We start from the raw sequence: 26,889 nt of genomic DNA, 5'->3' as shown, positions 1-26,889 counted from the left end.
CACTAGAGCCTGTCTGCGGTGGTGCTAGCACCTATCAAGACAGGAAACCTATTGTCCAAGCCTCCCTCGCTGGAAGGACTCCCAGCAGCAGGAGGTCAGACTTGTGTCTGTGGCAGCAGCATCCATTTTGTGATGCTGAGGCTCTGGTTAACTTTAACCTGGATTAGTAGGAACAACGTGTCTTCTCCCTCTAGAAGGGTGGAATGCTACCCCCGTCGCCAGAACTGGCGAGGGGGTAGTATTTCAAAGCGTATGACACCTTACATGACATGTTTTGATAAAGCCAAACCAGAGTTAGCATTTAACCGCGAGGTTCATAATGCACTTAAGAGTATATGGTATGGCTATATCCTAGAACAGCTATAAGTACATGGTTTCGAAAGCTGCAGAGAGGCTCAGCTAATGCTAGAGCCTCATCTCACATAAAACCAATCACTCTGCCTCCAGGATTGTTAAGGCCTGCCATAGGAATGACTTATAGGTGTATATGTGTCTAGTTATAAGGTTAGATATAGGAATCCTATATCTAAGCAAGGGGTGATTACACGACCTTGCCCCAGCTGAGTGATCAGCCAGTTGTGTCAGTTTGGATGGCCAGCCAGGGGTGGCAAAAGATATGCTGCAGCCCCTGGTAGGCCTTGGATGCACCTATGCCCTGGGAACCTATAGTACACTGTACAGGGGCTCATAAGGTGACCCAATATCCAATTGGAGATGTACCTAAGGTACATGGAGTCCATTTTACAGAGAGAGCAGATAGCCTGGGGCCCTGATTAGCAGGATCACAGGCCAACTAAGTTGAAAACCAGCTAAACACTAGGCAAACAAATCTGGGGTAACCATAGGCAGGTATCCACCTTCCTACACAACCTCCCCCCCCTCCCAAAGGAAAGGAGATAAGGCTATCCTTGACCAGGTAAGCTTATACTGCTTAAGTGGCCATATAAGGAAGTACCTGCACTAGCATGGTTACCCCCTGTCTCATGGTCCACTAAGCAATCCCTTACCCTAAGGGTATCATAGGGTCTCCACCATAGGGAATCTCTACCTGTGGTGTTTTTGACAAAGTAAAAGGCTGGTGTTGAGATGGAGTACTGAAGTGAGGCTCCTCTAATTTAGGGCTCAGCTACCTCCAATCCTCTTCCACCATGTGTGCCTTTCTTTCCTTGACTGAGTTGCACTGTGCTCTCAGGGTCAACCTCTGGGTACCTAAAGCTGGAGGCTGGGTCCCTTTTGTTTTAAGTAAGTAAGTAAGTAAATGTATTATGCTTGATTAATTAAAACCTTGCATATAGCCTTTTGTTGGCTTACTGGAGGGACAGGTCGGGTTTGGGGCCCTTAGGTCCCAGGTTTGGCTGTGCCCAACAGAATCCATCTGGGGGAGGTTCATAACTAAATGTAAGGGAGATCCCTCAGGAGTTTTTGAAATTTTCACCTTGCTAGGGCTTCTAGCTTTGGTGCCCCCTAATCTGCTGATGGGGTGGTTCTTGTGGACAGGGGGCCCTTCGGGGTCCACCACTGGCCTCCCTGACCTCTGCAGCCCTGGGCTGACTGAGGCAGGGTAGAGAGGGGCAGGTTACCTGCTCCAGACTGGGTCCCACCTTGGAAGGGTTCACTGACATCAGGGGCTCTGCCAGGTTAGGCCTGACTACCTCTGGGGCCTTCACAAGGGGTAGGGTCAGTTCCCTTAGGAGGCTGACTCTCACCTAATGTCTGGTGTGAGGGATACTTTTCTTCCTCCCCAATGCCCTCTGTCTGAGTGATCCATAGTGTCAGGCTTCACAACAGTAAAATCTGTTTGAGTTTGGGCTGTGACCATCACAGCCCTACCAACCTTTTCAGGAAGGAACTCTGTTTGGGTATGGGCTGTGGCTATCACAGCCCTGCCAAACTTTTCAGGGAAGTCTGCCTGAGCTTGGGCTTTGACCATCACAGCCCTTCCAACCTCTTTAGGAAGGAATTCTGCTTGAGCTGGGGCTGTGGCCATCACAGCCCCACTAACCTTTTCTGGAAGGCCTACCATTTTGGAATGGATTTCTTGTTCAACCCCAGCCCAGGCTGAGATCTGTAGATCATTCCCCAGTAGACAATCTACATACAAGTTTGTAGACACTGCCACTCTCTTTGGGCCAGTGACACCTCTTCAGCCGAAATTAACTGCTGTCATGGGATGATCTTTCTGCACTCCATCAATGTTGGTCACCTGATAGGTGAACCCAGGTAAAAGTTGTCTGTCAGTCACCATAGTGGTGCTAGCCCCTGTGTCTTTATAGGCTTAAACTTTCTGCCCATTGATGTGGGGGTCCTGCCTGTACTTGCCCAAAGTGTTGGGACAAGCAGTGATGTTGGCAAACCCCATGCCATTTTCACAGACAATAGTAGCTAAACTAGGGGACCTGGTTAGGCCAGAGTCCACATGAGTTCCCAGCCAAATTCTTGGGGGCACTCTCACCACCTGGGGGATTACTACTAATAGTAACAGGAGGTCTGGGAGTATTACTTGGGGGGATGTTTTCCTTATTGTTGGCCCTGGGGCAACTGCTTTCAGTCTTCCAGTGGCCAGGCTGTTTACAGTCATGGCAATAAGGTTTCTTAGGGTTAGAGGAAGTTTTCTGGGACCCACCCCCACCATTGGAATTTTGGGACCCTGTGGAGGACTTGTCTTTAGATTTATCCCCACCTTTTTCTTGAGACTTGGTAGAATCTTTCTTCTGGTCACTACCCTGATTTTTAGGCCTAATCCTGGTTCTGACCCATTTGTCTGCCCTCTTATCCAATTCTTATGGAGAGGTCAGATCTGAGTCCACCAGGTGCTGGTGTAGAAGCTGGTTTTGACAATTACTAAGGATCTGCTCCCTCATAATCAAATTATACAATCCTGTATAGTCATGTACTTTGCTGCCCAATAACCAGCCATCCAGAGCCTTAGTAGCACAATCTACAAAATCAGTCCAGTCCTGAGTCTGTGTCTTCTGGGTATCACTGAACATCAACCTGTACTGTTCAGTGGTTAAGCCAAACCCACCAATCAGAGCACTCTTCAGGACTTTGTAGTTATTAGCATCCTCATCACTAACTATGAGGAGCTTATCTCTACCTTTTTCTGAAAAGGAGAGCCACAAGATTGCTGCCCACTGACTTTGGGGTACCTGCTGTACTTTGCAGGACCTCTCCAAAGCAGTTATCCATTTGTGGATGTCGTCCCCATCTTTGTAGGGGGGCACAATCCTACTCAGGTGTCTATTGTCATAGGACCTGTCTTTATCCTTAGGGATATTGCTGCTACCAGTGGGATCTGACCCACTCAACTTCTTTTCTCTAGCAAAAGCAAGTTTTTCTTTAGCTAGGGCAAGTTCCTCTCTCTCAATTCTGAGATTGACTTCCCTCATCCTAGCCTGGTGTACTCTTCTCTGAGGGGAAGTCTTCCCCCTCTGAGAACCCCTTGAATCATTTGAGGGAAGAGATTCACCTTAGTGAGATCTATTCCTCCTATACCTCTGATTAAGCCCACTTGAAGGCCTGAATGTGGCTACCCCATTCTCAGCCCCTAATTGACTTAGGTTAGCCTGGCTAAGTCTTCTGACTGATACTTGGCTGTCTACCTCTTCTCCAGAATCTTCATCAACCTCATCCTCCTCATCTTCTATGACTGGGGGGTCAGTGTCATCATCTGTTGAGGGTAGGACCTCATCTGCATTCCCTGTAGGGCCTGAACCAAAGGCCTTTAGAACTTCAGATTCCTCTAGGCGTTCTATCACTTGCTGAAGGGTAGGGTTAGACCCTTGTTTCAGCTTTCTTGTTGTACACAAGTGCCTCAGTTCCCTGAAGCTGAGTATATCAAATTTGGAGGGTGCCCTGGGAGGGTCACTCACCACAGGTAGAGATCCATTTGGTTCACCTGTGCCAGACATGATCTAGTGAGGTGTGGGTGTGTGCACCTACCTACACTAAGTGTTTTCCTACTAAACCACTCTAGGAGTTGTAGTCCGGGTGTGCTAGGCCCTTTGGTCTACAACTAAGTTCAGTAGAACTTAAGTATTATAAGTCTTGTTATATGTACCTATAGGTACCTATGTGATCTTTCAAATGATATTTTAAGATTACAATTGGTAAAACAACAGCAAGCTCTTATCCCAAGCGCTGCACACCAATGTGAGAAGTTGGCCTGATATGTGATGTCCACTATTCTAGTGGGCACCCTGTATCAGTCGAAACAACCCTTATGGTGAGGGTTGTAAAGTCAACCTTATAGACCAGCTATCCTAGAGGTAGCATGGACAAAGCAGTCTTAGGCTAAAACTTCAGAGGGCATGTAAAGCCAGCTGTTTTACCATATGTAACCCCTTGAATACCAAATAAAAGAACACCACACTTTATTTCTAAACAACCCCTCTGAGCTCTTTGTGAGATCAGAGGCACAAGCACATAACAAGATACTTAGTTATAATACAATAAGTTGCACAATATACAGTAGCACCCTAGGGGCACATCAAACCATATACTAAAATAGTGGTATAAGAACCACGTCACGAACAAAGGATATAGAAGAACAATGGTCCTCAAACCAAAAACTTTCACAGTATCTTAATTAATCACACGTTCAAAAATTCATAATTCTTTTTAGAGCAGCCAAAATCTCACTCTACAATTGGCAAGTACAATTGGAACCAATTTCTCCAAAGGAGAGAGATGTGCAAGAAACCAACTTCTTATATAACAACTTTTTTTATTTACAAAACTGATATTTTTTTTAAATTATATATATTATACATTTTTTATATATTCATTTTTGGTTGCTGTTGGAGTAAGACAGGGAAAGAAAGGAACGTGCAAGAAGAGTAGTGCTAGGAATAGAATAAGTGAGGGAATGATTCCCAATAGTGAAGGGTAGAAGAACAAAATTGAGATTATTTGTCGGATTGATCATATATATCAATCTTGCTGTCCTGTCCCAAAGACTATTTTACATGGTCTATTTACAATGTTAATTACAATCACAGATTGCATTAATCTGTGGCACGTAATAGGAGGAATAGGGTCCAGGTACATAGAAATGTTGTCGACGTTTCGACTCGTCTTGTGGCATGTAGGGTGTTTTAGCCTTGCCTGCGAGTCTTCCTCAGGACGAGATGGGTGGGGGGGGAGGTAGGGTGTTGTAGGGGGCAACCAACCCCTGTTATAGAATACTTAAATCCGCTCTCAACCGTGTGCGGATAATGCCTAGCTTCTGGGCTCAAGTATATACAGGCAGAGGCCCATCCAGGGTCAATCCGCGGTAATCAATTAAATTGAGGAAAATTCTGATGCTCTCGGCGTGAATTCCGACAAATGGAGACAGCAATTGCTGTCTCCATTTGTCGGAATTCACGCCGCACACGGTTGAGAGCGGATTTAAGGATTCTATAACAGGGGACTAGGAGAAAGCTACATAAAAGTTAGACACTAGGATAGTTAATACCCACAGGATCACCGGAGTACTAGTGTTACCTCACCCACAGGAAGCGGGTGCATTGGTGTCCGCGGTAATCAATTCAATTGAGGAAAATTCTGATGCTCTCGGCGTGAATTCCGACAAATGGAGACAGCAATTGCTGTCTCCATTTGTCGGAATTCACGCCGCACACGGTTGAGAGCGGATTTAAGTATTCTATAACAGGGGACTAGGAGAAAGCTACATAAAAGTTAGACAATAGGATAGTTAATACCCACAGGATCACCGGAGTACTAGTGTTACCTCACCCACAGGAAGCGGGTGCATAGGTGTCAAAGTGTGTCGGGTTTCGTCGCTGAATCCTATGGAGCCTTGAAGAAAGATGCTGCAGGCGACCAGGAGAGAAGTGTCCGGTTGGATCCAAGGGCGGATCGAGGATGAAGAGTACCTGAAAGCAGAGGGGACAGAGTCTGGGTAACTAGCCAGTGACCAGGAAGGAACCAGGCGATGTCGCGAAGCAATCAGGTGATATCATGAGGCTTGTCTCTGCAGCCACGTGGACCAGGAGGCGTCGACGATGACCAGGAGTCAGGCACGGACTGTCCGACGAAGGCTCTCGCTGTCGGCGGAGTCGGCTTCCGGATTGGAGTCAACAAGCCTTGGCTAATGCAACCCATGCAGGAATCGAAGATGGCTTCTTAATCAGACAAGCAAGCTCTGATGGGCTGCTCCTTTTCAGGGGAGCAAGGGCCAGTCTGGAGCAACCAGACCAGCGGTGTAGATTCAAGATTTTGTCATCACAGAGGCCACTAGCCAGTGGGCAAGTGACCGGACAGACGCGTTGTGCAGAAAAATGCAAAAGGGCCCTACGCAGCACTCGTGGAGTGTGGAGGGATGATCTTTGGTGCAGATGATGCTCGGGCTGGGGCTTCTCAATCCCCAATGCACAACTTCGAGGATGCCTCAGAAGTTGCACGGAAAGCAATTCGCTGGCTTTCCAAGATGGCCGGTCCCATGTCTCACGTTGCCTCCACGGGTCTCAGCTTTGCTGTGGCTGTGGATCGGGCTGAAGGAAGTCTGGAAGTCCGGGTCTAGTCAGGCTCTGTGTTCAGGCTTCGGCGGGATGGACAACAAAGCAAACCGTTGATCGCTTGACGGTGCCTGCTTGTGCAGGGTGGTCACTCCTTGACCACAAGGGAGATTCTTCAGTCTTCTATCTTCAAGTAGAACATCGAAGGTCCAGAGTTTCGTTTCAAGTTTCAGTCAGGATTAATCTAAAGTCTTGGGACTCAGCTCCTACCTATATACCAAATCTAGGGGCTGGATTACCTACTAGGTCCCTCCTATGGGTGGGACTAGGGAAGGGGGTGGTTACACCCCTTTCGCTTTGTCCAGGTTCCAGTTTCGCGCCAGAGCTGGGGCTGGAGTGCCCCAGCACCGGTTTGAACAGGACTATGCATGGGACACCTTGTGTGGCCCAGGCAGTGTCTCGTTTCTTTCAGCCATCCCTGCCCCAATACACCAGAGCCTGTCTGGGGTGGTGCTAGCACCTCCTAAGACAGGAAACCTATTGTCCAAGCCTCCCTCGCTGGAAGGACTCCCAGCAGCAGGAGGTCAGACTTGTGTCTGTGGCAGCAGAATCCATTTTGTGATGCTGAGGCTCTGGTTAACTTTAACCGGGATTAGTAGGAACAACATGTCTTCTCCCTCTCGAAGGGTGGAATGCTACCCCCGTCGCCAGAACTGGCGAGGGGGTAGTATTCCAAAGCGTATGACACCTTACACAACATGTTTTGATAAAGCCAAACCAGAGTTAGCATTTAACCATGAGGTTCATAATGCACTTAAGAGTATATGGTATGGCTATATCCTAGAACAGCTATAGGGACATGGGTCCGAAAGCTGCAGACATGCTCAGCTCATGCTAGAGCCTCATCTTACATAAAATTAAGCACTCTGCCTCCTGGATTGTTAAGGCCTGCCGTTGGAGTGACCTATAGGTGTATGTGTGTCTAGATATAAGGTTAGATATAGGAATACTATATTTAAGCAAGGGGTGATTACACGACCTTGCCCCAGCTGAGTGATCAGCCAGTTGTGAGTTTGGATAGCCAGCCAGGGGTGGCAAAAGATATGCTGCAGCCCCTGGTACGCTTTGGATGCACCCATGCCCTGGCTACCTATAGTACACTGTACAGGGGCTCATAAGGTGACCCAATATCCAATTAGAGATGTACCTAAGGTACATGGAGTCCATTTTACAGAGAGAGCAGATGGCCTGGGGCCCTGATTAGCAGGATCCCAGGCCAACTAAGTCGAAAACAAGCTAAACACTAGGCAAAAAAATCTGGGGTAACCATAGTGAGGTATCCACCTTCCTACAGCGTTGATCTCGGCGTGCTTCCAGCTTTCTGGGAAGGTTGCTGTTTCGAAGGAGATGTTGATCATTTTCTGGAGGTGGGGGGTGATGGCTGTGCTGGCTTTGTTGAAGAAGTGGTGTGGGCATGGGTCAGACGGGGATCCGGAGTGGATGGAGTTCATGGTCTTGATGGTGTCTTCGTCGCTGACGTTGGACCAGGCGGTTGGTGCGGATGGTGGTCGCAGCGGTGGTGGGCTCGGCGGTGGTTGTGGGGGGTCGTGGCATTGAAGCTGTTGTGGATGTCGACGATCTTGCGGTGGAAGAAGGTGGCCAGCGAGTCGCACAGGTCTTGAGAAGGGGGAATGTCGTTGGTGTTGGAGCTGGGGTTGGAGAGTTCTTTCACAATGCTGAAGAGCTCTTTGCTGTTGTGTGCGTTGTTGTCCAGTTAGTCCTAGAAAGCGGTTCACTTGGCGGTCCTGATGAGTTTGTGGTATCTACGGGTGGCGATCTTGTGGCCGTATAGCTGTTTGGTGTTCGTTCGCGGAGCCAGTTCTTCTTCAGTTTTCGACAGGTGCGCTTGGAGGCCTTGAGGTCTTCAGTGAACCATGTAGCTTTTTTGCTGGAGTGGTTGGCGGCGGGGGTCCTGGGTGGAGCGAGGGTGTCGGCGCAGTAGTTGATCCACTGTTTGAGGTTGAGGGTGGCGGTGGCGGGTCGGTGGGGTCAGGGGGTGGTTTCAGGGCAAGGGTGGTGGTCAGTTGGTCTTCGGTGACCTTGCCCCAGCAGCGACGTGGCATCTGTTGGGTGCGGTGGTGCGTGGTGGTGCGTTTCCTGAAGGTGAAGTGGACGCAACTGTGGTCGGTCCAGTGGGGTTCGATGGTGTGGTTGAAGGAGATGTGGGGACTTGCGGAGAAGATGGGCTCAGGCGTGTGTCCAGTGACGTGGGTGGGTGTTGTTACGAGCTGTCTGAGTCCGAGGTTGGCGATTTCTGAGGGTCTAAGAAAGGGTTTTTAGTAAGGTTATAGAAAAGGGCGCACAGCTAGGTATTGACACAGTATTAATTCGTAGTTCTTAGTAGATTGTGAGGTGCAACACTGGGTGAGGGGATAAGCCCTATAACCCCTCAGTGTAGTGTCAGTCTGGACTGACACTGACACTGTATACAGTAACTTTCAGGAACCCATGCACACTCCATTAATGAACAAAACTGTCAGTGTAGACATGTTAGGACAATAGGAGACAAACTGTTAGATTCCAAACAAGTAATAAGTGTTCTTGGAATCAGTCTTGAGAAAGGGTGTTATTAATGTTCAAGAGAGCCAGCCGACACGTGTTTTGTCGCGTCTGGGACAATCTTCCTGTGACTCCTCAGGGCTATGGCGAAATGTAGTATCGTGGGGAGAGTCGCTCTGTCGGTGATACTTCCGACCCGACAGGGCCCTGGACTGTTTAGCAATGGAAAATGGTGAATGGAGGTATTCTATCAAGTTTAATCTTCGTAGTGCGAGATAAAGTAAGGTGAGCGAATGCAACATAGGACACTCCAAGAACGTTGAGAAGTATTGATGTAGAAGATTTGAAGTTATTAATCTGAGTGTCTCCACGGGTTTTCTGATTGTTGGAGCGGTAAATAGAAATCAGAGGCTGTTAACCTTAATAGATCAGACGGGTACATCCGAAAACTGCTCTTCATACTACGCGCCGGGTGAGGCCACCGAGGTTGGCGAGGTTGTCGATTAGGGCGGTGGTGTTGGCATCGTTGTTGTCCTTGAGGTGGAAGTTCAGGTCCCTGAGGAGGATGTAGTCTGTAGAGACGAGGGAGTGGGTGCTGATGAGGTCGACGATGGAGTCGCTAAACTGTGGTCGGGGTCTGGGTGGTCTGTAGACGAGGGTTCCTCTGAGGGTGGTGCTGGGGGTCGGTGTGTCTCTGGAAGTGCAGGTGCTCGGCGGTGTTGAGGTTGTCGTTGGCGTTTGTCGAGACTTTGATGGTGTTCTTGTGGACGATGGCAATACCCCCTCCCACTCCGTTGGTGCGGTCTCTGCAGGAGATCTTGTAGCGTTCGGGGATGGCTATGGCGATGTCTGGTGCTGAGGTGGTGTTCAGCCAGGCCTCCGTCAGGAAGGCGACGTCGGGGTGGTTGAGTCGAGGAGGTCCCAGAGTTCGATGGCGTGTTTGCGAGCGGAGTCGGTGGTGAGGAGGATGCATTGGAGGTGGTTGGGATCTTTTCTTGATGGTTTGGCTGGCTGGATGCTGGTGAAGCTGAAGTTCCAGCAGGTGAAGGGCCCGTGGGTGCGCTTCGGTATGGCCCGTAAGCAGGCGTGTTCTCGTCTGGGGTTGAGTGCGTGGAGGGTGCTGGCGTCGTGGTGCAGTTAGGTGCAGAGGTGTCTCCGGGGGCCAGGGGCTCTGGCGCTGCGACGGGCTTGCCTTTGGTGCGCCTAGTGCGCACGTCCGCCATAAGAAGGGGAGGTGGGAGGGAGGGGCTGCTGGATAGGGGGAGTGGACCAATGGGGCGGGGGGCAGGCCGCAGGGGACGCTGTGGCGGGGAGCGGGATCAGTGAGGGAACAGGCACAGAAAGAGGAAACAAGCAGAGTCACAAGGCAAATACAGTCACAAAGCAATACAAAAGGCAATCCAAATACAGCGGTCACAGGCAAAAAGCGAGCGGGCACAGAGCAAACCTAAGGCCTACCACTGGCCACCAGGGATGAGGCGCAGGTGGTAGCCTGCGGGTGGAGGCGGGCCTCAAACACCCTCAGAAGCAGCGGCTGGTCACAGGAGCACGGGCGCAGTGAGGTGGAGCTGCGCGGAGTGGGGAGCGACCTGCCTGGAACAGGATCATGGGTCGCTCTCACTGCAGTGCAGCGGCCGCCATAAGAAGGGGAGGTGCGAGGGAGGAGCAGCTGGGTGGCGGAGTGGACCAATAAGGGCGGGGCCGCAGGGGACACAGCGGCGGGGAGCGGCATTGGCGTGCGAACAGGCACAGAGGGAGGAAACAAGCACAGGTAAAGGCAGGGAACAAGTGGCACAAGGCAAATACAGTCACAAAGTAATACAAAAAACAATATAAAAAAACAACGGTCACAGGCAAAATTCGAGCGGGCACAGAGCAATAGGGGCGGGGGGGGTGGGGCCGCAGCGGCGGGGGATCACGCACAGAGGGAGGAAACAAGCACAGGCACAGGCAGGGAACAAGTGGCACAAGGCAAATACAGTCACAAAGCAATACAAAAGGCAATCCAAAAACAGCTGTCACAGGCAAAAAGCGAGCAGGCACAGAGCAAACCTAAGGACTACCACTGGCCACCAGGGATGAGGTGCAGGTGGTAGCCTGCGGGTGGAGGCGGGCCTCGAGCACCCTCAGAAGCAGCGGCTGGTCACAAGAGCACAGGCGCAGTCAGATGGAGCTGCGCGGCGTGGGGAGCGACCTGCCTGGAAACAGGGTCAAGGGTCGCCTCAACCAATGCTTGTACAGCCTTTGCAAGCGCACCAATCAGCGCTTACTCCATCCTGGTCACGCGGACCAATCCCAGCGCGACACTTCGTCAGCCCTGCTCCAGCTTCTGCAGCTTTGGCTGACCCCTCCTTTACAAAATTTATCGGCACACTGTATTTACACCTTTATACAACTAAAATCAGTTAGTAACCACATAAAACATCTCGATTTGTCTGTTTCGCTAAAACCAAAGTGGTAGTTTCCTCAAACTCACAAGTATTCTGTATTTCCAGTACTCAGCGCTTACCTCTTCTCTACCACAGAATTTTTGTTTCGCCGATAAAGTAGCACATCCCTCTACCTTACCCTTCTCTCAAGCTTAGGTGAAAACTCTATTACTCTCTCAGGGAGATGTTTTAATTTAGAACACACATTGATTCCTGTACTTAGGCCCAAGGTTTTATAGGTTGCCTTCGCTTTACATTCACCACTTTTACACATAAAGGTTCCTAACTTGTAACATACGACGATGTCACCACTTTGAAACAGACTGTGATGTGTGACTTACATGCCACACTTGTGCGACTTACATGCCACACGTTTCTCTTCCTAGACAGAGTAACCAGCTTCCTACTTCCCATAAGCCTTAATTCCGGACTACATATAACACAATACAGACTCAACATATAGTGTTAGTCATAAAAATTCTGTACATCAAAATTCTATATACATTGCCCGACTAATTCTATACATTACCTATCAAAGTTAACCTATAGCAACCAGACTCCTGCTACCAAGAAAAACTGATCCAGCGCGGCTCCAAACCAAACCTCCAAACCATCACTATATTCCCTAGGAGCTACCACAAACTACTCATCAGTGGGTCCCATAATACTGCGAGTCACTCATTCACACAAATCACCCTGCTCCAAGATCAGTGAAAACTGGAGGAAGAGATGCTGGATTTTAGCGGAGTGTCTTATTTCATTCTAGAATTCTATACACTATATACATCCGCAGTTTATCACTATTACCTTGGTTTTATTTTGAATAAACATTAAAACACCCCACAATTTGGTCAATGGATCAGCTAGTAAAAGTTAATGGACAACAAGACCAGCTTAATTCTCCATTTATTCAATTTTTATTTAGAGACTAGTTCATCTAGCATGACCTTAATTTATTTAGCCTACTTCAATAATCATGAAAATATGTAATAACCTGGAAAAGAAATTTAAGTTCAAACAGTTTACATTTATTAGCAGAATAGTTTAGAAAAATAAGTCAAAATATTATTTCCAAGATTTCAGAAAACGGACATCAGAGTTAGGACACCATAGTTCCCAAAAAACATCCTCTCTATTCTTTCTTGATGTTCACCTCCCATCCAGACTCCGCACCCATCCAAAGTTAAAGTCAAGAAAAATTTCAAAGTCTTTGCACTTTAAGAAAAGTTTGTCAGTATGTCGAGGTGCGAAAATAAAATCAAAAGCAAGCTTTTTTCTTACTTCATAACGTTCTTTTTTAAACCCTTTTCCCCTAACTTATCTATCTAAGATTTGAAACTTTTAGGGTCCTCGATCACTCTCATTGGTCCTTGTAAGGGGTGGATGAGCATAGCCTCATCTCCTCATTGTCCATATTTCCACCAAGTCATCGTTATAATCAAAAAATAAGGTCTTGATTGTTCTTTAACAGTTTTTTCACTTGTGTCCTTTAAATTGTCACTTCAGATATGTTTCCCATGCTACCCATGCGGACATACACATTTTTGGCACTGGTCTACTCTCCAGGCCATGCTGACCTTGACCCACGCCGTACAGGCATAGGCTGCTTGCACTTCTGTCGAGCACAGTCGCGCATGCGTAGATCACCACAATTTCGGAGTCTCGCAAACTTCCATTTTGGAACAGGCCTCATGGGCCATAATGGGAACTATTTGTAGTATTGAAGAAAGGACGCTCCAAGCCAGGCAGTTTACCACGTAGATTTATTGAGGTGGTAAATTAGATACAGAGAGATGAAGTCAGAGTCTTAGTGGGAGCCCCACCAGGAGCAGCTTCACTGCTGCTCAGCCCTTCATCCAACCTCTTGGCGCTCACGCATCCAACGTGCTGCCCTGTTTTCATCTTGTTCTTCTTTCGAATGGGTATCTTTTTTGTCAATTTAAAAAGAATCAGCCAGCCCTATCGGAGGAACACCGACGGAGAAGGCGTTTTCTTTTCCTCAGTATTCGTGGACTCCAACAGCCTGGCTGTTCATCTTTGGCAGCACCCCACTCCTGGTACCAAAATGTAGTGTTGAAGAAAGAACACTCCAAGCCAACATGTAGATTTATTGAGGTGGGAAATTAGATACAGAGAGGTGAAGTCAGAGTCTTAGTACAGCCCCACCGGGAGCAGCTTCACTGCTGCTCAGCCCTTCATGCAACTGATTCACGCACACATTCCAAACACTAACATTCCATCAAGCAGTCATTCTGGCTGAGCAGCAGCATACTACACTATTATCGAAACAAACACAGTTAAATGTTAGATTTCGAAGTATAGCCCTTTTGTTTACCTCCCCCCATTCTAAGGTAACCCGGTTAGTTAATACCTAGCATGTTTGCAACAATTAGGCGTAGTTTTCGTACCATTCGCCATCATTTCTGCCACAATAAAACATCCAAAAAGCATACACACATAGATTTTCATTAGAGTATGACATTTGCGTACCAGATTAGTAGAACGATGTCACTTAATTAGTAGATTAAGATTCGCAAACAAGCAAATTAGTATCCCACGTGTATTTGTGTGTGTGCATTCTATTCTACATTAGTTAATTCAAAAAACACACGATTAATGCATATTACTGTTATGGGAAAGAGACTTAGGGAGGGGTACACAAACATTTTTGTTTTCACCCTCGCTCCATCAGCAGTGTGCACTGCATTCACATGGTTAAGCCCCAGGAGGTGTGCACTGCATTCTTCCCAGGCATTGAGCAGAATGTGTCAATGAGCTAGCTACAAGCACTGCATCCACCATGTAGTGTGCAGTTGTGGTCCATGCTCAGGCAGCGTGCTGGTTGTATGCACTGCGTTCCCCTTTTGTGTGCACGAAGCAGCCTGTATGCTGCTTTCTGGCTTTGTATGAAGGTAGCAAGCTGTGCCCCTGCCTTTCTTCACCTTGTTTATGTGCATGGAGCAGGCTCTGTGCCTCTTTCCCTGGCTTTATAAAGTGAAGCGGCTGTGCCAACTGCTACCCTGTTTTGTGTGCATTGAGCAGGCTGTGTGCACTGATCAGCTTTTGTTCTGCTCCCCTGGGCTGTGTGAAATGAACACTCTGTGCCCACTGCTCGCCTAGTTTGTATGCATTGAACAGGCTGTGTGCACTGAGCAGGTTGTGTGCTGCTCTCCCGGGCTGTGTGAAGTGAACACACTATGCCCACTGCTTACCCACTCTGCCCACTGCTTACCGAGATTGTGTGCACTGAGCAGGCTGTGTGCTGCTCTCCTGGGCTGTGTGAATGTAACACACTGTGCCCACTGCTTACCTAACTTGTGTGCACTGAGCAGGTTGTGTGCTGTTCTCCTGGGCTGTGTGAAGTGAACACGCTGTGCTCGCTGCTCACCAGTCTGTGTGCATTGAGCAGGCTGTGTGCACTGGGCAGGCTGTGTGCTGCTCTCCCGTGCTGTGTGAAGTGAACACGCTGTGCTTGCTGCTCACCAGTTTGTGTGCATTGAGCAGGCTGTGTGCATAGAGCAGGCTATGTGAAGGGAACACGCTGTGCTCACTGCTCCCCAGTTTGTATGCATTGAGCAGGCTGTGTGCATAGAGCAGGCTATGTGAAGGGAACACGCTGTGCTCACTGCTCCCCAGTTTGTGTGCATTGAGCAGGCTGTGTGCACTGAGCAGGCTGTGTGCATTGAGCAGGCTGTGTGCTGTGTGAAGTGAACACGTTGTGCTCGCTGCTCCCCAGTTTGTGTGCATTGAGCAGGCTATGTGCATTGAGCAGGCTGTGTGCTGTGTGAAGTGAACACGCTGTGCTCGCTGCTCCCCAGTTTGTGTGCATTGAGCAGGCTGTGTGCTGTGTGAAGTGAACACGCTGTGCTCGCTGCTCCCCAGTTTGTGTGCATTGAGCAGGCTGTGTGCATTGAGCAGGATGTGTGCTGTGTGAAGTGAACACGCCGTGCCCCCCGCTCCCCAGTGTGTGTGTGCATTGACCAGCCTGCATGTGCAGTTCCCCCGTCTGCGTGCAGCGAGGGGCTCTGGGGCACGTGGTGCCGCTGTAGCTCCGGCTCTCAGGAGCAGCTCTTGTGTTGTCAGCAGCAGCAGGCGGAGGAAGAGGAAGGAGGAGGAAGAGGCGCCGGCCCAGGCCGGGCATTGATAGGACACCGCCGCGCTGCTGCAGCCGGCGCGCGGAGGAGGACAGGATGGCCTGGCCCCGGCGGCTGCTGACACCGGCTGACCACCCGTGAGTACCCCTCCTCCGCCCAAGGGCACTGCAACACGCCCCCTCCTGGGGCCCGGGAGCAGCCCCGAGCGCCGGAGGCTGGGGGGAGGCGCCGAGGCCAGGTTGACGGCATCGGAGCTTTTCTGTCAGGAAACCGGGGAGCTACAAAGGAAGGCCTCGGACATCCTCCTGGAAGAGGGGTGTATGCCCCTGTCGGTGCCTGCCCACCCTCCCAAAGCAGATCTGCACCATTTCTGACATCATTCCTTCATTGCCCTCTGCCATTATGTCCCCTCTACTCGGCCCCCTCGCCTGCCCACCCTCTCTCTACCGTTCCTTCTGCCCCTAAAGTCTCATCTGTTCTACCTCCACCACCCGGCTCGTGGATGAGGCTCAGGTAACGGTGGGCTACCACAATCTTGCCTGGGGCTGGTTGACCATAATTGACTCACTAGTGTCTGGGGTAGACTTGGTTGCATTTCGGGGCTGTGATTTTTGTGGATTTCTGTCTTTAGGGGCGGTGGGGTTGGACTGGGTAGAAAAGGTTTATTGGACAGTGATGGATTGGGCTGAGCTCGTTCAACAATGGCTGAAGGGTTGCTTAGAACTGTCTCTTCGATGAGGTGGTGGATTTAATTAGATGTAGATCTTCGGGTGCTGATTAGTTCGGCAGAGATGTCTCTCTGGTAGTGGATGTGTTGGGTAGAGTTGCCTCTCTGGTGGCTGATGTGTTGGGTAGAGTTGCCTCTCTGGCGGCTGATGTGTTGGGTAGAGTTGGCTCTCTGGCGGCTGATGTGTTGGGTAGAGTTGCCTCTCTGGTGGCTGATGTGTTGGGTAGAGTTGCCTCTCTTGTGGTTGATGTGTTGGGTAGAGTTGGCTCTCTGGCGGCTGATGTGTTGGGTAGAGTTCCCTCTCTGGGGGCTGATGTGTTGGGTAGAGTTGGCTCTCTGGCGGCTGATGTGTTGGGTAGAGTTGGCTCTCTGGCGGCTGATGTGTTGGGTAGAGTTGGCTCTCTGGCGGCTGATGTGTTGGGTAGAGGTCCCTCTCTGGGGGCTGATGTGTTGGGTAGAGTTGGCTCTCTGGCGGCTGATGTGTTGGGTAGAGTTGGCTCTCTGGCGGCTGATGTGTTGGGTAGAGTTGCCTCTCTGGTGGCTGATGTGTTGGGTAGAGTTGCCTCTCTTGTGGCTGATGTGTTGGGTAGAGTTGCCTCTCTGGTGGCTGATGTGTTGGGTAAAGTTGCCTCTCTTGTGGCTGATGTGTTGGGTAGAGTTGCCTCTCTGGGGGCTGATGTGTTGGGTAGAGTTGGCTCTCTGGCGGCTGATGTGTTGGGTAGAGTTGGCTCTCTGGCGGCTGATGTGTTGGGTAGAGTTCCCTCTCTGGGGGCTGATGTGTTGGGTAGAGTTGCCTCTCTGGTGGCTGATGTGTTGGGTAGAGTTGCCTCTCTTGTGGCTGATGTGTTGGGTAGAGTTGCCTCTCTGGGGGCTGATGTGTTGGGTAGAGTTGGCTCTCTGGCGGCTGATGTGTTGGGTAGAGTTGGCTCTCTGGCGGCTGATGTGTTGGGTAGAGTTGGCTCTCTGGCGGCTGATGTGTTGGGTAGAGTTCCCTCTCTGGGGGCTGATGTGTTGGGTAAAGTAGCCTCTCTGGTGGCTGATGGGTTTCTTTGAGTAAGTTAGCTTTTTAAAGGTCGGTGTGCTGGACAGAGTTGCTTTTTGTTGGCTGGTGTGTTGGTTATTCTTTAGAGGCTGGTGTGTTGGGTAGTGCAAACTGCTTGGGGGCTTAAGTGTGTTTAGGAGCTTGTAGCCTGGATAGATCTGTCTAACTGGGGACTGGTATCTTGGGTAGTATGTACTCTTTGAGGGCTCTCGTTCTGAATATAGCTTTCTCATCAGGGGCTTGTTTGTGTGTACTCTTTGGTGACTTGTGTGTTAGATAGTGGTATGATTTTGAGGGTGATGTGTCGTATAGTGTCTGCTCTTTGCGTTCGGGGAAAGACTATAGCTGGTTTATTTGTTTCTGTTGTATTGGATGACGTGTCAACTCTTAGGAGGTTGTCATGTGGGATTGCTAGTTCACGTGTGACTGGTGTTTTGGATGGTGTGTGTGCTCTCTGGGATTGTGTTGAGTAGTTTATACTACATTTTTGGGGGCTGGTGGACTGGTTTGAGCTGGTAAAGTAACATTTGATGTGTTGTATAGAGTGTATTCTTTGGGCTTATTTATATCTTGGATAGTGTGTATTCCTTTTGGGTTCGTGGACTGGGTACAGTTAGTTCACTGGTGTCCGGTGTGTTAGATAGTGTGTACTCTTTTGGCTTGTGTGTTGGATGGGATTTACTCTTTTGAGGCTTATGTGTTTTATTGTGTGAAAACTCTGGGAGCCGGTTGATTGGGTGGAACTGGCACACTGGTGGCTCGAGCGTTTAGCGTGTATTCTTAGGGCTTGTGTCTTGGAAAGGGTATACTCTTTGGTGTATTGTGTTATGGATAGTGTGCACCCATTGTGGATGGATGGATTGGGTAGGGCTGGCTTAGCTTTAGGGGCCCTTTGTGTTGTTTGGTATGTACATTTTGTGAGTTTGTTGATTGACGGGATCTGGTGCACTTGTGGCTGATGGTTTAGATAGTATGTAATCTTTTGGGTATTGTGTGCTGTGTGGTGTGCATTTTTTGGCGGCTTGATCGATTGGGTTCAACTGTTGCCCTGGTGGCTGATACGTATATAGTGTGTATGTACTCTTTTAACTTTTTATCTTGGATAGTGTATGCTCTCTTTGAGGGCCTCTTGTGTTGTATGATGTTTACTCTTTGGTGATTGGTGGATTTGGATACCACTTTTTCACTGGTGGTTGGTATAGTGGATAGTGTGTTCCCTTTAGAGATTGGTGGGATAGGTAGAACTGGACACTGCCGGGTTCTACTGTTTCTGGGTTGGTGGATTCGGTAGCGCTGGGTCACTAAGTTCTTGGACAGAGCCTACTGCTTGGAGGTTGTCGGGTTGGATAACGTCAGCCACTTTGGCTCCAATGTATTTGTTTATTTATTTACAAAATCCCTATTGTGCACACTGCGATCTCAATGGCGGTTAGGCGCGAATGGAGCAGGTGCAGACACACAATAATGAATCATGAAACCCTTTAATTGAACAGATGGGTCTAGAGGGCTTTTCCGAAGGCGAGCAGAGAAGGGGGTGGGGGGGTTCTGATCTCCAAGAAAGCCAATTCCAGAGCCTTGGCGCTCGCACCAAGCAGTATCGCTCATTACCACTCGCCCATATGGAGTGGGGGAAAGATGGAAGGTGAAGGCTGATCAGTACTGTCGCCTATGTGGAGTGGGCGATGGATTTAAGGCGAAGGCTGATGGTTCTTAGAGATCTGTTTGTGCTGAGCGATATCTTTGTGCAGATATAGCGTGAGCGGAGGCGAGTGTGCAGGAGAGACATTTATAAGGGAGGCGGAGAATTTGACACCATATTATGGCAGAGATTGGCAGCAAAGGTAGCATCCCTACAAAGGGGAAAATCCGATTTGTTTTTCAGGTCTGCTGAATGTTGGACCCTCTAGGTCTAGGGTGATTGAGCTGGTGAAAAAGTATTGTGGGGCATGATCAAGTTTAGAAGATATGTATTAATCCACTATTGCCTGGTGCAATTTAGTTGGGGGTTGAGGGGGTCAGTGTGAAAGGAAGATTTGTTCTGAGTTATCAGAAGCAGAGGGATCCATATTTAGTCATTGCACACATATTGTACATTCATCGGAAATTTCAAGATTATTTGGCTTTTTGATCAAGTTGGGATAGAGACCAAAGAATTTTGGTGGCCAACGTAATACTGAGAGATGGGTAAGAGAGCTACGACTATTACTTCAGCTTTAAGCTGTTAAATTTGTGTAATGTCATTCTAATTGACTCTAATAAGGTGAGCTATAAACATAACAATTGGACCAAGGAATTCAGTCAAAGGGGTTATTATCCTTTATCATTCAACCGACCATTCCTAGCAAGGTAAAAACTGTAAAGGGAGGGTACCCTTCAGTCACTCATGAGGACATGCTTCATAATAGGCCCCCCTTGAACCAGCACCAGACGGGTTCTCTCAGTTCACCATGAGCTCTTATTTTAAATGTTTCTCTAATGTTTGTGAAAGGGTTTTTGGGAGTTAAAATTATATTAAGACAAGGTTTTTTGTGAGCTTTATTCAAATTATGTCTGGCATGCATGTTGTTGAAAGGAAAACAAGATTTGGGGGTGTGGCATTATTTAAGATGTCTCCCTCCCTCTTCCAAATAGTTGACATGTTTCAGCCTCTTTCTGGCACCTTTTTGCCCTGTTTTTCACTTCTACAAAAAATTGTAAGTCTAAGGAAAAAAAGAAAAAGAAAAACTGTTATACCATCTGTTTGATTTATTCCTGTATAGAAAATTGTAGTGTCTGTAAACGATTCATTTCTTTTATGCGTTCTTATAACATGGAACGTTCTCACTTCTGCCATTCCCAAATGTGAGGCGCTCTACTGCGACGACTATATTTCCCCTGTCTTAGTAATTGAATGTGCTCTTTGAGACTGAAGGGTTGGACATCTGAACCCATCCCATGCAGTACAACTTGGGCACTGGAATAAAAGACCTGTGGTTTAGGACTTGGACTCGAGTAAATATACTGATCTTGAACACTAAGGGCTGATTATGATGGCGGAGGGACCTGAGTCCGTCCGCCACCATAGAGTGGGAGGGACCGTCCACAGGGGCTGCGGAGGTCCCTCCGTGCAGATTAGGATGTGACCGCCAGGGTGGCGTTCACATCCTCAATCTTTAACATTGCCCGCAGCAATGTTAAAAAAGCATGCACGGCATTTGCGTGCACAAAGCAGCAGGCACCGCGTGGTGCCTGCCGCTTTGTCCACGCAAATGCAGGGGGGGTACCATAGGCACCCCCCATGTGCACCCCCCACCCCCCGTCACCAAGGGGGCCCGCAACGGGCCCCCGAAGGCAATCTCCGTATGCTTTTCCACGGCGGAAAAGCTGCTGTGGAAAAGCATATGTTTTCCGCTATCCTAATATGGCTGACAGACACCGCCAGCCATGTTAGAGCTTTTCCGCCGCGGTTGGAAGGTGACAGCGGCGGAAAAGCAGCGGACGGATTTTGAGACCCACCGCCATCCTAATTTGGCGGTGGGTCTTCTGTGCCTCCGCAGCGGTTTTCCCGCATCCTCCGGGCCGGCGGTGGCTTTTGCCGGCCCGGAGGATGCAGGAAAACCGCGTTCCTAATCAGGCCCTAAGAGTGCGAGTGCACAGTTCTTTATTGTGGTCTTGACCTGTTTGGACGGCAATGTCCAGTTTTTGAATGGCCCACATAAGACTATATATAAAGGTTAGAGTCTTTCGGCCACGTGATCAATGACAGCCTCCGCATTTGACCTTATTTTAGATACCATTAATGGCTCTAGAGACAGTTTTGTCATGATGAGATATGAAAGCCCCCAAACATTTTTTAGCAGAAAAAAAGATTTATATTGAGTAGTTTGCTGAAAAATGAATTTGGGACGGGAGGCCTATGTATAAATAATATGTTAGTAGATTTTAAAATCCGGTAACTAGAATAAATTAGAAGAGAATGGCCGACATAAAGGGCGACATACAGAAAGAATCTATTTATTCGGGAATGTTCTGAATCGAACAGCGAGATGACTCTCACTTTTCTAAACTTTGTCCTCGCTAGTCTCTGCATATAGTGGTGGAGTGGGCTGGTGTTTTTTAAGTTGTATGCAAGGTTCTGGGAAAATCCTTTTGCAAACACCTCATGGTGGGACAGCAGCAGGTGGCCCTCCGAGCTTGGACTCACCCACAGACCACACTCGCAACCTCAGCATAATCCTCAACACCGAACTCACCATGAAGCGCCAAATAAACACAGTCGCTTCCTTGTGCTTCCACACCCTTTGTATGCTCCAGAAATTCTTCGAATGGATCCCTGTCAACACCACGAAAACCACCACCCAAGCCCTCGTTACCAGCCATCTTGACTACCGGAATGCCCTCTATGCCTGTAACACATCCCAACTCCTTAAGAGACTCCGGAGCATAGCAGCTAGTAGCAGCTAGACTCATCCTCAACCTCCCCAAATGCATCCACATCACCCCCACCTCAGGAATCTCTTTTGGCTCCCGTTAAGAAGAGATGCCAGTTCAAGCTCCTAACACACGCCTGCCGAGCTCTACATGACCAGGGACCAGGCTACATCAACCACTGCATGAACTTCCACCAACCAGTCAGACACATATGCTCCGCCTCCTAGACCCTCGTGCGCACCCCGGCATCGGCTCTAGCAAAGTCTGCTCCTTCTACCTTGCCTCAAAAGCCTGGATCGACCTGCCCTTCAACCTACGAGTATCTCCCTCCCTGGCAGAATTCAGAAGAGAACTCAAGACCTGACTTTTTGAATGAGACCTCTATATCTCAGCCCTCGGATACCCTCAGCGGTGAGGAGCAGCACTACACATGACTTATTGATTGATTGATCCTTTCAGGTTGATGAAACATAATTTCTGGGTGAGTCCATTTGGTCTAGACTGGCAAACCCGAGCCGTCATCTTAGGATGTGGGACATTCATTGAATCGTTTTAGAAGAAGTAATTCTTTCCCAGACTCCAAGGAGTATTTACACTAACCTTTCACACAATGCAGGACAGCAAGCACGGTTATATTTATAAAGATACAGAGCATTTCTGCTATCATTTTGCACTGGAGCCCTGTGTGCTGCCTAGCGCCAACACAGGCACCCTTGCAGCATGGTGCAAGGTGGCCTGCGATACAAGCAGGATTGTTTTTGTGACAGAAGGGATGCCATGCCGCACAAAAATATTCTTTAGAGGCATTTTCTTCTATGTATGCTGCAGAATGCAATACATATGAAAAGAGGAAATAACGAGGAATAATACAAATATTTCTCATTCTTATGACTCACTTGGAAAGACATAGTATTTTGCAGGCCCGGACTGGCCATAGCGGGCACCGGGCAATTCCCGGTGCGCCACAAAGGCGGGGGCCAGTTTTGGGCCCCTGGGGGCCAGTTTTGTTACAGGACCAAAATCGGCAGAAAACCGGCCCCGGCACAGAGCTCGGTGACACCTCCAACCCCCCCTCCCCTGGGAGGGGGGCCGGCCGAGCACTTCGCCGGGGCCGGTTGTGGTTCCCAGTCCAGCCCCGGTATTTTGACACATTCCCAGTTTTACTAGCTTTAGTCAATCTGGGTAGGTGCCAAAATTCATGGGTGGATGCATGGCAACACCCATGCTCGACCCAAGGGAACGCCTCCCAGCTTCAACTGTAACATAATACAGCGCAAGCATTTGCGTTGCATTACATTTCTTTACAAAGCCACGCAAGGCAGCGCAAATTTCCCCTTGAGTGGCTTTGTAGATATTACTGAAACCTTTGCATTGTCCTTGCTTCGCCTTGTGCAACACAAGGACGTCGCAAAGGCTTGATAAATAGGCAAAGGCTTGATAAATCTGGGCCTACATGGTGGTGTTCATATGATCCATCTAAATGTACAGCAAAGATGAATGGACAAATATATCCCTCTAGATATTTATTTTGGGTTATGTTTGAGCCACTCTGTTGCCTTCAAATATTCATCCGCGAGCAACTCTATCTCATCATGTAAGGCCTCCTCATTGGTACCCAACATATATATCAATTTCTGTTGCCTGTAGAGGAGAGCCTATTTTAACTGTCCCTGACAGATCTGTGGTGTGTGATAACAGGACTTAAATGTAGTGCCAACTTCATTTTGAACAGGCTCTTCATTATTGTTGATGTGTGCTCCAGGTTTCTAATCCTTATTTGCCATGTAATGCCGACATATCCAAGTCCACAAAGGCATTTGTGAGGAAATGGGGTGTGTTATATGGTATGGTTGAGCAACCTCACCATGTAATCCACTTACCAACAGTTTTAGGACACTTAGGTTTCATTAGTTAAACCTTCAGCTCGACCTTGGGTAGCTGTGGCTCAGAGCAACAACGCTTACACAAAGGAACAAGTGTAAAGCTAATAAATGGCACCAAACCAATCGAAAACGAAATCGACACAACACCCAAGAAACCAGACAACCGATTTATAAAAATAGACTGTATTTTTATAAGAACTTAGGGGCACATGCATCAGGCATTTTACCGGGTGCAAACGGGCCGATTCGCAAAATTGGCCCGTTCACGACTGGTAAAATGCTGTTTGCCATGCATCGAGCCCAAAGGCATTCGCAAAACAAGTAATCACAATTTTGGCGATTACCTATTTCGCAAATAGGCCCATAGGAATGAATGGGAGGGAATTCCTTAATTGCGAATCGCTATTTGCGATTCGCAATTAAGGAATGTGTAGGAGTCACTAATATTTTACCGAAACCAACATGTATAAGGAATTGCAATTCCTTCATAGTGATTCCTTAAGAATCACTATAATGGAATCGCTATTTCTTAGCTTGATGCATGTGGCCCTAAGAAAGCAAAATGAAAAAGATCCAACCGAGGGTTCCAGAGATATAGAATTTACAAGAAATAATACATTAGAGCATTTCAGTCAATCGCGAACAAACATTGGAAAATTCAACAAACTTGACAGAAACCTTTTCAAGGTAAAATTGGGCAAGTGTCAATGCTCTCGGTTAGAGTTGCATGAAGCGACCAGCTCCAGAAGAAAGCTAGTCAGGGGATTCAGCAAGGTCCTCAGAAACAGTTAGCTCTATAGGAGCAGCATTCTTCACACAGTTTCAGTCATTTTATTAATGTTGCATTGGATTCATAAAGAGTGGTCCTGATGCAAGTGATGAAGAATGCTCGAGATGCTCCAAGGATGTTGTGAATGCGATGTGCTTGACAGGGGTCTTCTTGCAAGTATTCCTCGGTCCACGAAAGTGGTATGGGGATCCTGGTTGCAGGGTCAAAGTCGCACGAGGTCCTCGCCGGGCTGGACAAAGTCCAGTTGCCTCTGGACTGCCAGTCACTCTGTGTCTCAGTCACAGGCCAACCCTTCTTGGGTCGAGTCCTCATCCCAGCAACCCTCCAACAGCACTCCCGGGGATCAGAGACCCCGGGTGCAGCTCTTTGCGTCAAGTCTTGGTCCCAGGTGCTGCACGGCAACGGTAATAGCGACTTGAAGACTTTGGGCTACCAACCTCCCCTCTCGGGCTTCTTTAGCTGTTGTGTCCCTGAGCTGTGAACATGAGGGCAGTCTGCTGACCCTTGAAGTCTCTAGGATTTTCAGGGCTTTGGAGACAACTTCTCCTTGAGCAGGACACTGCAGGCACAGCCCCTCTCTTTGCAAGCCAGCAGGTGCAGTCCTCGACCGTGCAGCCAGTGGCATAGCAAGGTCAGGTGGTACCCGGTGCGGGAAATTTCATGTCTCCCCCAGCTTGACAAAATGACAGAAATATGTGTTTAAAACACATGTTTCTGCCATTTTGTCACCCCCCTCAGTGATGACACCTGGGCGGCCTGCACCCACCGCACCCCCCTTTCTACGCCACTGACTGCAGCCTCTCTTTGCTGGTCCCGCAGTACAGCATGGCAGTCCTTCTTTGATCCTGCTTCCAGTTCAGTTGAGGTCTGAAGTCGGAGTTCCAGGGTTGCCCTTTATATGCTCAGAAAATGCCCTCTGGACAGGATGTGGTTGGTAGACAAAGGGCTACCTGGCTCCCTCCCACCTGGTGACCACTTCCTGTGGAGTGTGGCATCTGGATATCCCTGGATGCACCATTCTGCTCACTTTTCCGATGGTGAGACCCCTCTCTCATGGTGTGAACTTCGCTAGTCCACCCCTAGGTTGTGGCTACCTCAGGGCTATAAGCCCCTGGAGAAACTGGTTTGGCAACTGTTTCCACTCTCTGTTGCCCGTACCAGCCTGTCTGCCTAAACAATGGTGCAGCCATTCACTCCAGTGCTATACATTTGCCCTTCAAAGGCGCCTTCTTTAAAGCCTGCCTTTTCGGGCCAAAACCTGTGTTTCTTCCTGCAGGATGAGGTAACACCTCTCCGGTCTGCAATCCTGCATTGTTTCACTTCCTGAGAGTTGTCAGCAATCCTCCCCAGGAGGGCAGAAAGCTGTCTTGTGGAACAGACTCCACGGGTGCCCAGGAAAGCACTGGAGTCTTAAAGGCAACAAAGTGGCAGCTTTGCCGAAGCTGTGCACGGCAACGAGTTACACGCATTTCGACGATATTCAAGTCAAGCTTAAAGCAACAAGTTGTTTGATAATTAGAGTGCTCACTTTGGTCACATCGTTCAGGAATTAACACGGCTGAGGGGTCAGTGTGTAATCCTGCACTTGCCAATCAGGCAACCAAGCCTTTCCACAGTAAAATTGGCAGTTTTGCATTTTTACTGTCAGAATTTGTATGCTACATGTCCTTTTGGTGTCATATGTTGTACCATGTCTTAGGACTCGATAGGCCTGCCAGAGGGGTGACCTACACAGATGCATAGGGGAAGTGGAGGCTTTGCCACTGCTTTTGAAAGCAAAGTCAGACCAGCAGTACAACACTTCTCTAACAGTCTGCAGTGGCAGGCTGGGGGACTTTCAGGGCGGCACTATAAATGCTGCTAACCTTAAGGGACCCCTCTAAGTTACATGCCCTGGGTACCATATGCTAGGTACTTACAGGTAAGATAGACATTTCCATTTGGGTACAGACAATTCAACATACAGTTTAAGGTCAGGACACTGGCACTGAGGTCTGGTTAGCCGTTTTCAGTACGCTCTGTGCCTCATTACGATGTCAGTCAGAAAGGAAACGGACCAACTCCTTGTCGGAATCGGTTCCGACCGACTCACGTTCGGTGAGTCCAACCGATTACGATGCTCCTGAACACCATTCGGAAGGTCTCCCATTTACTTCATGGGGAGCCTATGTTCCGACCAACAACACAGGGTCCCATTGAAAAAAGGGGTGGTTGTTGAAAACCCTGCACCCTGTGGCGGAAACCAAATTCAGAGACCTCAGGATGAAGGGAGGCCTGCTACGGGCCCCCAAGTCAGTTTCCAACAGCCGGTCCATGTCGGACAGACCTATTCGGAAAGGCTGTCCGAATCCGACGTCGTAGTACGTTGGTTGGAAACGCGGTCCATAGAGCTGTACGATTCGTCTTTGACCAACTGGTAGTTTCCGAATGCCGATTGGAACGGATTGGAACTAACCAAACGGTTACCTTTCCATTGTAATAGGTCAGTTGGAAA

The 26,889-nt window shown here is 48.8% G+C and overlaps 1 protein-coding gene across 3 annotated transcripts in view; it reads left to right on the top strand.

The window, feature by feature from the left end:
* The first annotated feature begins 15,553 nt into the window (after nt 1–15,553).
* The window catches only part of TBKBP1 (TBK1 binding protein 1), a 368,191-nt gene continuing 356,855 nt past the window's right edge, over nt 15,554–26,889 (top strand). For 2 of the 3 annotated variants that reach the window (XM_086924306.1, XM_086924304.1), the window contains exon 1: nt 15,554–15,680. The gene's annotated coding sequence lies outside the window, so the exon portion shown is untranslated. Of the gene's footprint in view, nt 16,057–26,889 lie in introns of all 3 variants that reach the window. The other variant, XM_086924305.1, reaches the window with a different exon arrangement.

This window comes from Lissotriton vulgaris, chromosome 5, assembly GCF_964263255.1.
Source record: "Lissotriton vulgaris chromosome 5, aLisVul1.2, whole genome shotgun sequence".
NCBI classification, from domain to species: Eukaryota; Metazoa; Chordata; class Amphibia; order Caudata; family Salamandridae; genus Lissotriton; species Lissotriton vulgaris.
The sequence above is the reverse complement of the archived record's forward strand: the minus strand, read 5'-3'. Positions and strand labels throughout refer to the sequence as shown.